Below are 8,195 nucleotides of genomic sequence, written 5' to 3'. Positions count from 1 at the left end.
TTACATAAATATTTCTGCATGGAGTTGGTTTTGAAATAAACTTAAAAATGCAGGCACCAGAAAGGAAGAACATCTCAGCACAACAAGATCACTAATGTAAGGGGGAAAGGGTGTATAGCGATAACAGTTCTTAGTAAATTCTGCATAAACTGGTGGGACACTTAAACAGCCTTAGTTCACTAAAAAGTTTAAATCATGGAAAAAATAATGCCAATAGATGGCACTCTTGTTCTGTGTTTTCCAGACTAGCATCTGGACAGTAATTGATTCCAGCTAAGGCAAGGAAGCTATGATTAGTTTCTGTTCTTCACAGTAGCTATCTTATAGACATAGAAAATTTTAGTGCATATTATTAGATCAACTGTCTCTGTTAAATTGAAGAAATGTACTTGAGTTCTTTTTCTTTTTTAAATTATACTCAAACACTGCTCAGTATCTTATTTCCTTTTGTCTCTTCATATACCATGTAAGCCTCCTGAGCTGTGACGAAAACAGAATTGGAGATTGGGGGGGGCTCTTTCCCCATCAACAAAGTACCCTTTCGTTTGCAGAGAGCTTCCATCTCTGCAGCATTTTGGAACCTTGGCAACCTAGAGGACTAGCTGCTTTGAATGTAACTATGCCAGTGGCCATTGCAAGTTACCAAAAGACCTAGGAAGCTGCCTTCTACTGAGTCAGACCATCAGTCCATCTAGCTCAACATTGTCTACAGGATTTCAGGAGGGTCTCTCCCAGTCCTGCTTGGAGGTGCTGGGGTTTGAACCTGGGATCTTTTGGATGCAAAGCACATACTATGTCACCCTTGCCGATACAGCAGCAAGCGATTCCTTACTGTGACAGAAAAAAAGGAAGAAGCCTGAGGCCACAATTCTCCATAGTTGAGAGAGAGAGAGAGATTCTCTCGCTGTCTCCCCGTCCCAGTATGCCACACAGGTCCAAAGGAACAATTTAGACTGAAGTACAGAGAACAGACTTCATCCATGTAGATCCACCAGTATTGGTGTCTCCTCTGTGGTTATGCCAGCTATACCCCAACAATTTAATAAGAATATAGCCTGCCATGTAATGGATGCTTTAGCTGAGATTCCTGCATTGGAGGAGGAAAGACCCTGGATGACCCACGGGATCCCTTCCAACTCCACAATTCTATAACAAGTCAGTATCTTCAGTACCTCTATAGACTTGAGATTGGGTCATGGTCATCCAGCGGAGGTGAGTTAAGAGGGGCATTTGTGCCTCCTTCCAGTTGAAAAATAATCCCTGGTTCCCAGCTTTCATCATTTTATTAAGAGGTTAGGTTTCTGGCATTGGCAGAACCGGAGATCATGCAAAATGTACAGGCATTATTCTCAATGTTATTATGTGAGAAACTAGCCTGCTCCCCCTTTTTCAAGTTCTACTCCCCACTCCACCCCCACCCACCCCCCAAAATACGCCTGTGGATGCTGATGAACATGGCACAGAATTTTGAAGGCCCGTTGTCCTGGCATTGAGAACCTAGTGGTCTGTTGTGCTTCATCGCTTCCCCATCACTGGTTTGGAACACAAAACATACTTGAATAAATAATCTAGAGGCACTATCTGGTTTTGGTGTTCATTTTGGCACACTGCCCGATGGCTCAGCAGAAGAACCCACTTAACCAGCTTGGACAAGAGCTAAGTCCTAGGCTTGGTTCTGCTTTTAGGGTTTGTGTGTCTTAGGAACAGCTTGGTTATCAGTACAATCAGCAGTGTGATTTCTGTTATGGAACTTGCATACCTTTCCCACGGGTATTCCTAAGGTTTTAAACAGATGTTAAATGGCAGGGTGTGTCAGGCCAACTAAGGATGCCAAGGTATAGCAAGTGCTGACTTATGCCACACACCTTACTGAGAAATACAGGTGTTTTGAAGGCAAAAAATGCCACTGCTCAGTTATGGCACCACAAGTTCAGGCTTGTGCAAGGAAATTGGGGTAAGCCCATAAATCACTTTCTCCTGCAAAGGTAGGCGGGGTGAGAAAAGACTGTCACTGTACACTGCTAGAGTTACAAATCAAGGCTGCAAGTCTACCGTCAGGTTCGGGCAGCCTTCCTCTGAATGCCTCTTCCTGGGGAACCATAGTGGAAGAAGACTCTTGCGCTTTTGTCCTGCACAAGACAGGAGGCAGCTGGCTGGCCGCTGTGGAAAATGGGGTGCTGGACGTAGACAGGCCTTTGGTCTGATGCAGCAATCATCGAGAATTATACCTAAATTAGCAGTGATACCAAACAAAAACCGGCGAGGCGTCAACAAAAGAAAAGCCAATAGAATTACAGTGGTACCTCAGGTTACATACGCTTCAGGTTACATACGCTTCAGGTTACAGACTCCGCTAACCCAGAAATATTACCTTGGGTTAAGTACTTTGCTTCAGGATGAGAACAGAAATCGTGCTCCGGCGGTGTGACAGCAGCGGGAGGCCCCATTAGCTAAAGTGGTGCTTCAGGTTAAGAACAGTTTCAGGTTAAGTACAGACCTCCGGAACGAATTAAGTACTTAACCTAAGGTACCACTGTAATCCAATAATATAACATCCTTTCAACCCAATGTATTTTTTTTCTCTATTCCTGTAGAAACAGACTAGTAATCAAATAAGCCCTTGAAGTCGGAACTATATCTGGCAGTGTTCATGTGCTCTCCCTGCAATGCAATCTGTGGCACCAGCTTTGGTGATGGAGGCAAATTTCGGTGCTGGGTGGGTGGAGGGTTCAGCACACAATGAGAATCTAGATACATTTTCAAGACACCAGCGTTAAAACACTCCCCCGCTTTGTGTGAGCTCTCTCCCCTTGACAGGAAGGTAACAAAATGCACAGAGGCAGCCCATGTTTCTTCACCCAGTTATGAAATGAGAACAACTATATGTGAAATCAACAAAGCGTGGAATTGACCATCAGATCTCTCTTTATATTCAAATTTTGCTCAGTCAGGGATGGGATGGGGGAGTGAGAAAGCCAGCTCTCCCTCTCTAATTACAAGTGTGTGTATCAATTTATCAGCTTTAAATCATTACATAATGCAGAAAGAACATAATGCATGTTTCTAGTCTATATTGAGTAATTTGGCTTGTGAGCACACTACCTGTGTCTCAGAGCCAGAGGTTAATCTCTGTGAGCTAACATGCCTGTTGCATAGTCATGGTGTGGCTTTAAGTTAGGCCTAAGCCAAAACTAGGCACAGTTTCCAGGAATACTCACCATTTTTGAGCAGGGCCATTTGAGTTAAGCTCAGAAACTGCATGACTCCTTTCCTTCCCCAAGTCAGGGCACCATAATTTATATATCTGGGTATCTTTCAGGTTGCAGACACAGACCCACTTTTATAGTTTCCAGTCTCTATCAAATGCTATTCATGAAAGAACACATTCACAGTAGCATCATAAAATGCTAGACACAGTTTTAGCATAAAAGCCCTTCCACAGGCTTTTCCACATGAAAATAAATATTGGGCTGTATTCAGCCAAGTCATTACTCAGAGTTGACCCACTGAAATTTATGAACCTAAGTTGTCTCCATTAACTTCAATGGGTTTACTCTGAGCAGGACTAGCATTGAATACCACCCATTGGTTATCCTAAATAGAATCACCGAATTGTAGAGTTGGACGGGACACCAAAGGCCAGCCCCGAGCAATGCAGGAATCCTGCCCACAGCCATCCCTAGGTTGGCTCAAACCACCTCTGAATTTGCAGACTGAGTTATTAGTCCTTTAAATTGTATACTACTTTTAAGCCCTACACAACTTGGAGCTAATATACCTAGCATGTCTCCAACTCTGTGTTAAATCAACACAACACCAATGCAATTATCACAGACAAACTATCTGTTCATTCACACTTCATATAAATATTCCATTCCATACATCACTCTGAACTGGGGGGGGGGGCATTCATCTTCCTCTTGCCCATTTGGCTGGTGCAAGGAGTATGTGATAACTTTACAATCAATTTGCCTTTCAAAACAAGAAAGAACCATTCCCAGTGAACATCTTCCTGCTTTTAATTTTGTTTTAGATTAGAATCTTTACCCTTTTCTGAGACTTTGTCCCTAATCAGGTGCAATTTAATCCACTACAAATTGATGTGATGCATAATAATAATAATAATAATAATAATAATAATAATAATACTTGCTAGAAATACTAGTCTACCTGATGTCTGTTGCATTTTCTAATTAAGCAGCTTTAAAACCAGGAGAATTAAGCATGCTTGTCTGCATGTGCCATGCCTGGAAGAGGAGTGACCCTCAGTGGCAAGACAGCAGTAGTGTACTCATTTCATAACTTTTCTCTCATCTTGATAGGGAAGACGGTCTGCTTTTCTGCTTTGTCATAGAAGGGCAGCCTGCAGGTGAATTGTCCTAACTGGATGCTGGGAGGATGGCGATTAACACCTGGTCCAGGTATGGTGATGAAAATGAACCCAGACAGTAAAGTTTGCTGGGTGAAACAGATCCAGAGCATGAATCACACTGAGTCTGGCGCTCAGGACTGCACACCTGCATGTATGTGCAGCACTGAAATAACAGACTGCGTCCTTGAGTATTGCTAATTACCAGTCTGGGATGGAGTGGAGATTTAATCTACCCTGACCAGAGAGGTAACAGCCTGGGTCCAGGTTAGCTGTTTTTCCAGGAAGGTATAGAGTCAAACCAGATGACTACTACTTCTCCTTTGTGGCGGACACACCCGAGCTAAAAGTAGTGAGATTACTTGAGCAATTTACTAGCAATTTCCCCCCTATATTGCTCTGAATAAGGGCATCTGACAAAGAACACGTAAACTGACATTTTACTTCTGGTCATTTTACACAGTAGCCAATGCACTAAAAGGTATCCATACTCTGTGCTGATGTGTTTGCTAATGTTTACGTCAGGCATGATGGAAGGTGCAGTGCAACACCATCTGGGGGGCTACACCCTCCCCCAATCTCTAGTCTAGACGACCAGATAAAATAGATACATAAGATATTTGAAAGACATCAAAAGACCATCAGAATGTACTGGTTCCTTACAAATGGCAGGAAGAATGGAAAAATGCAGTGCATGCCTACAGCCATCCAGTGTCTTTGGCTTGATTTGGTTCTAGTATATCTCAGTGAGACTAATGAGTAAAGAATTGACTAAAGTCCTTTCCAACTCCATGAAAAAACTGAGCATTCAAAAACCTGTCAAAGAATGAAGAGTGGCATTAGAATAACAGAATCATGGAATTTTAGAGTTGGAAGGGACCCTGAGTATCATCTAGTCCAGGCTTCCTCAACCTTGGCCCTCCAGATGTTTTGAGACTACAATTCCCATCATCCCTGACCACTGGTCCTGCTAGCTAGGGATCATGGGAGTTGTAGGCCAAATACATCTGGAGGGCCGAGGCTGAGGAAGCCTGATCTAGTCCAATCCCCTGAAATGCAGGAATATGCAACTGCCCCATATGGGGATCAAACCTACAAGCTTGGTATTATCAGCACCATAGTCTAACCGACTGAACTATCCAGTTGTGGATGCATTACATGGAGTTTTATTTTACACAAACATGTTAGGATTGTGCTGCCCAGACATGGTCATATGCCCAGCAACTATAGAGTGAAGTCCCTTAAAAATAATGGGACTTAGATGTGAATAAACGTGCTTATGATTGCTTTGTTAGGCTCCTAAATGTATGTGATGTTGGTCAAATGACTTTTGCACTTGGAAAATGTTGTCCCTCTCTAGCCAACACTATGGACAACATGCTGTAAGAGGCAACTCTCACCCACGATCTGTAGATAAGATTGATCCAAAAGTCTGTTTTTTTCCTACACTGCAAACATACGTCAACAGCTAATCCAGTTTAAATAAGAAAACAATGTCACTACCGTATAGATTCTATTACCACTTTATCTTGAAGATTACCTTCAGATATCCTTTCCACAATCGCAGCCGAGTTGCATAATGACCCAATTAAAAGCATGGCAATAGGCATCAAAGCCAAATGTCCGCAAAGTATTCCAAATTAATCTCCTGTGCATGTCTATCACACTGATTTCAATCAGCCTACTTTGTTGGGGCAGGTGTTGAGTACCTGATTCCTAGGCCAGTGTGGTGTTGTTGAGGAGAAGAATCACACCATGTTGGTTTTCCACCAATATGTTGGTTTCCTATTACCTCAGTCTGTACCTCAGGTTACAGACGCTTCAGGAGACTGACCCTGAAATTCCAGCAGCTGCAGAATGCCGTGGCGAGACTCCTTACGGGGTCTTCGCTGCAAGATCACATTCACCTGGTGCTATACAGCTGCACTGGCTCCCAGTGGAGTACAGGATCAGGTTTAAGGTGCTGGTTTTAACCTTTAAAGCCCTATACGGCCTAGGACCCTCGTACCTACGGGACCACCTCTCCTGGTATGTCCCATGGAGGACCTTACGGTCTTCAAATAAAAACATCTTGGAGATCCCAGGCCACAGGGAGGTTAGGCTGGCCTCAACCAGAGCCAGGGCTTTTTTGGCCGTGGCCCCGATCTGGTGGAACGCTCTGTCACAAGAGACTAGGGCCCTGTGGGACTTGACATCTTTCCGCAGGGCCTGCAAGACAGAGCTGTTCCACCAGACCTTTGGCCAAGTCACAGTCTGACCCCCTCCTTTAATTCTCACAGAACTCTAGCCCAATGGTTGCCATTAATTTGATTTTGAATTGATTTTAGAATGAATTGATTTTAGAATGCATTTCAATTAATTGATTGTGATTTTAAGTAAACTGTGTTACTTTTATTGTTATTATCCACTCTGAGCCCGGTGGGATATAAATAAATTTTTATTTTTATTATTATTATTATAACAGACACTTCAGGTTAGACTCAGAAATAGTACCTTGGGTTAAGAACTTTATCTCAGGATGAGGACAGAACCGCGGTGGTGGTGTGGCAGCAGCGGGAAGCCCTATTAGCTAAAGTGGTACCTCAGGTTAAGAACAGTTTCAGGTTAAGAACGGACCTCCAGAACAAATTAAGTTCTTAACCCGAGGTACCACTGTATGTTGCTCCGAATGTATACTTTATATTTGACTTTCTTCAGTAATGTTTTATTCTGGAGTGCTCCGTTTGGTGTTTTAATGTGTTGTAAACTGCTTTAAGATTTTTCTTCAAAAATATAAAGTGTTATAGAAATGAAATTAACAACATTCCTTTGGAGGGAGGCCTCTAGTCCCCAAGCATGGTGCAGAGGGAAAACCCTTCCATCTATAATCCTATGTTTCAATGGCAGCTTCCTATGAAGGGGTGAGGTGGAGCCACCATTTTCCAATTCATATCACTAGTTACAAGCAGTGCTTTTTTTCCTGGGGTACTCAGAGGTATGTAGTACTGGCACATTTTCCCCCCTAAAAGAAAAGCACTGGTTAAAAGTGTGGCATTTACTATAACAACTGCATGGTGAGTACCGGCACCTATTTTTTCAAGAAGAAAAGCACAAGGTTACAAGGGATGGTGCTTCATACAGCTGGCAACTATACAGTCATCAGTGGTGCATATTTTGCTAGAACTGTCATGCATAATCCTATAATTATCTGGAAGACTATGGTTAGGAAATACTTTGACTTTCACTGATGTTCAGTGACAAAGCTCGTATTGCTGCCATGCACTGTGCAATTGTTATTCTGTGGAAGAGCACAAGGAAGCAACACGTAAGCCAGTTCAGAGTGATATATTGTTTCAGCTACCTCTTTTGTAAAAAAGAACCCTGCCATCAACCAAGCAGAAAAGATTGCAGGTATACACATATTTCTTTGTACAACTTGGGCTTCTGACAATTAAAGTCAATGGGACTGCAATTTCTGCAGATAAGCAGATGGTAAGGCAATGCACTAAGAATCATAATAATCAGGAAAGAATGTTTCTGAGGTATGAATTTATGTTTCCAAGTCATAAAGACTTGGATTTTTATGGAGATTAACTATGTTATGGGCTTGTGTTCATCAAAATAACTAGAACCAGGTTAGTTGAGCTGTGCCATTGGGCTTCTTAGAACACATCTAGCTTTCTAGACCAAATAATATTTAATAACTGATGGTTTGCTTTGTGGAAGAACCTCCCACCCCCAGGGTAGGTTATGCCCTTCTAAAACATCTTCAGAAATCCATGTTTGGTGTTTGTACTATAAACGAATGGGACGCGGGTGGCGCTGTGGGTAAAACCACAGTGCCTAG

This window comes from Podarcis liolepis, assembly GCF_965112155.1.
Source record: "Podarcis liolepis genome assembly, chromosome: 3".
NCBI lineage: Eukaryota > Metazoa > Chordata > Lepidosauria > Squamata > Lacertidae > Podarcis > Podarcis liolepis.
The sequence above is the reverse complement of the archived record's forward strand: the minus strand, read 5'-3'. Positions refer to the sequence as shown.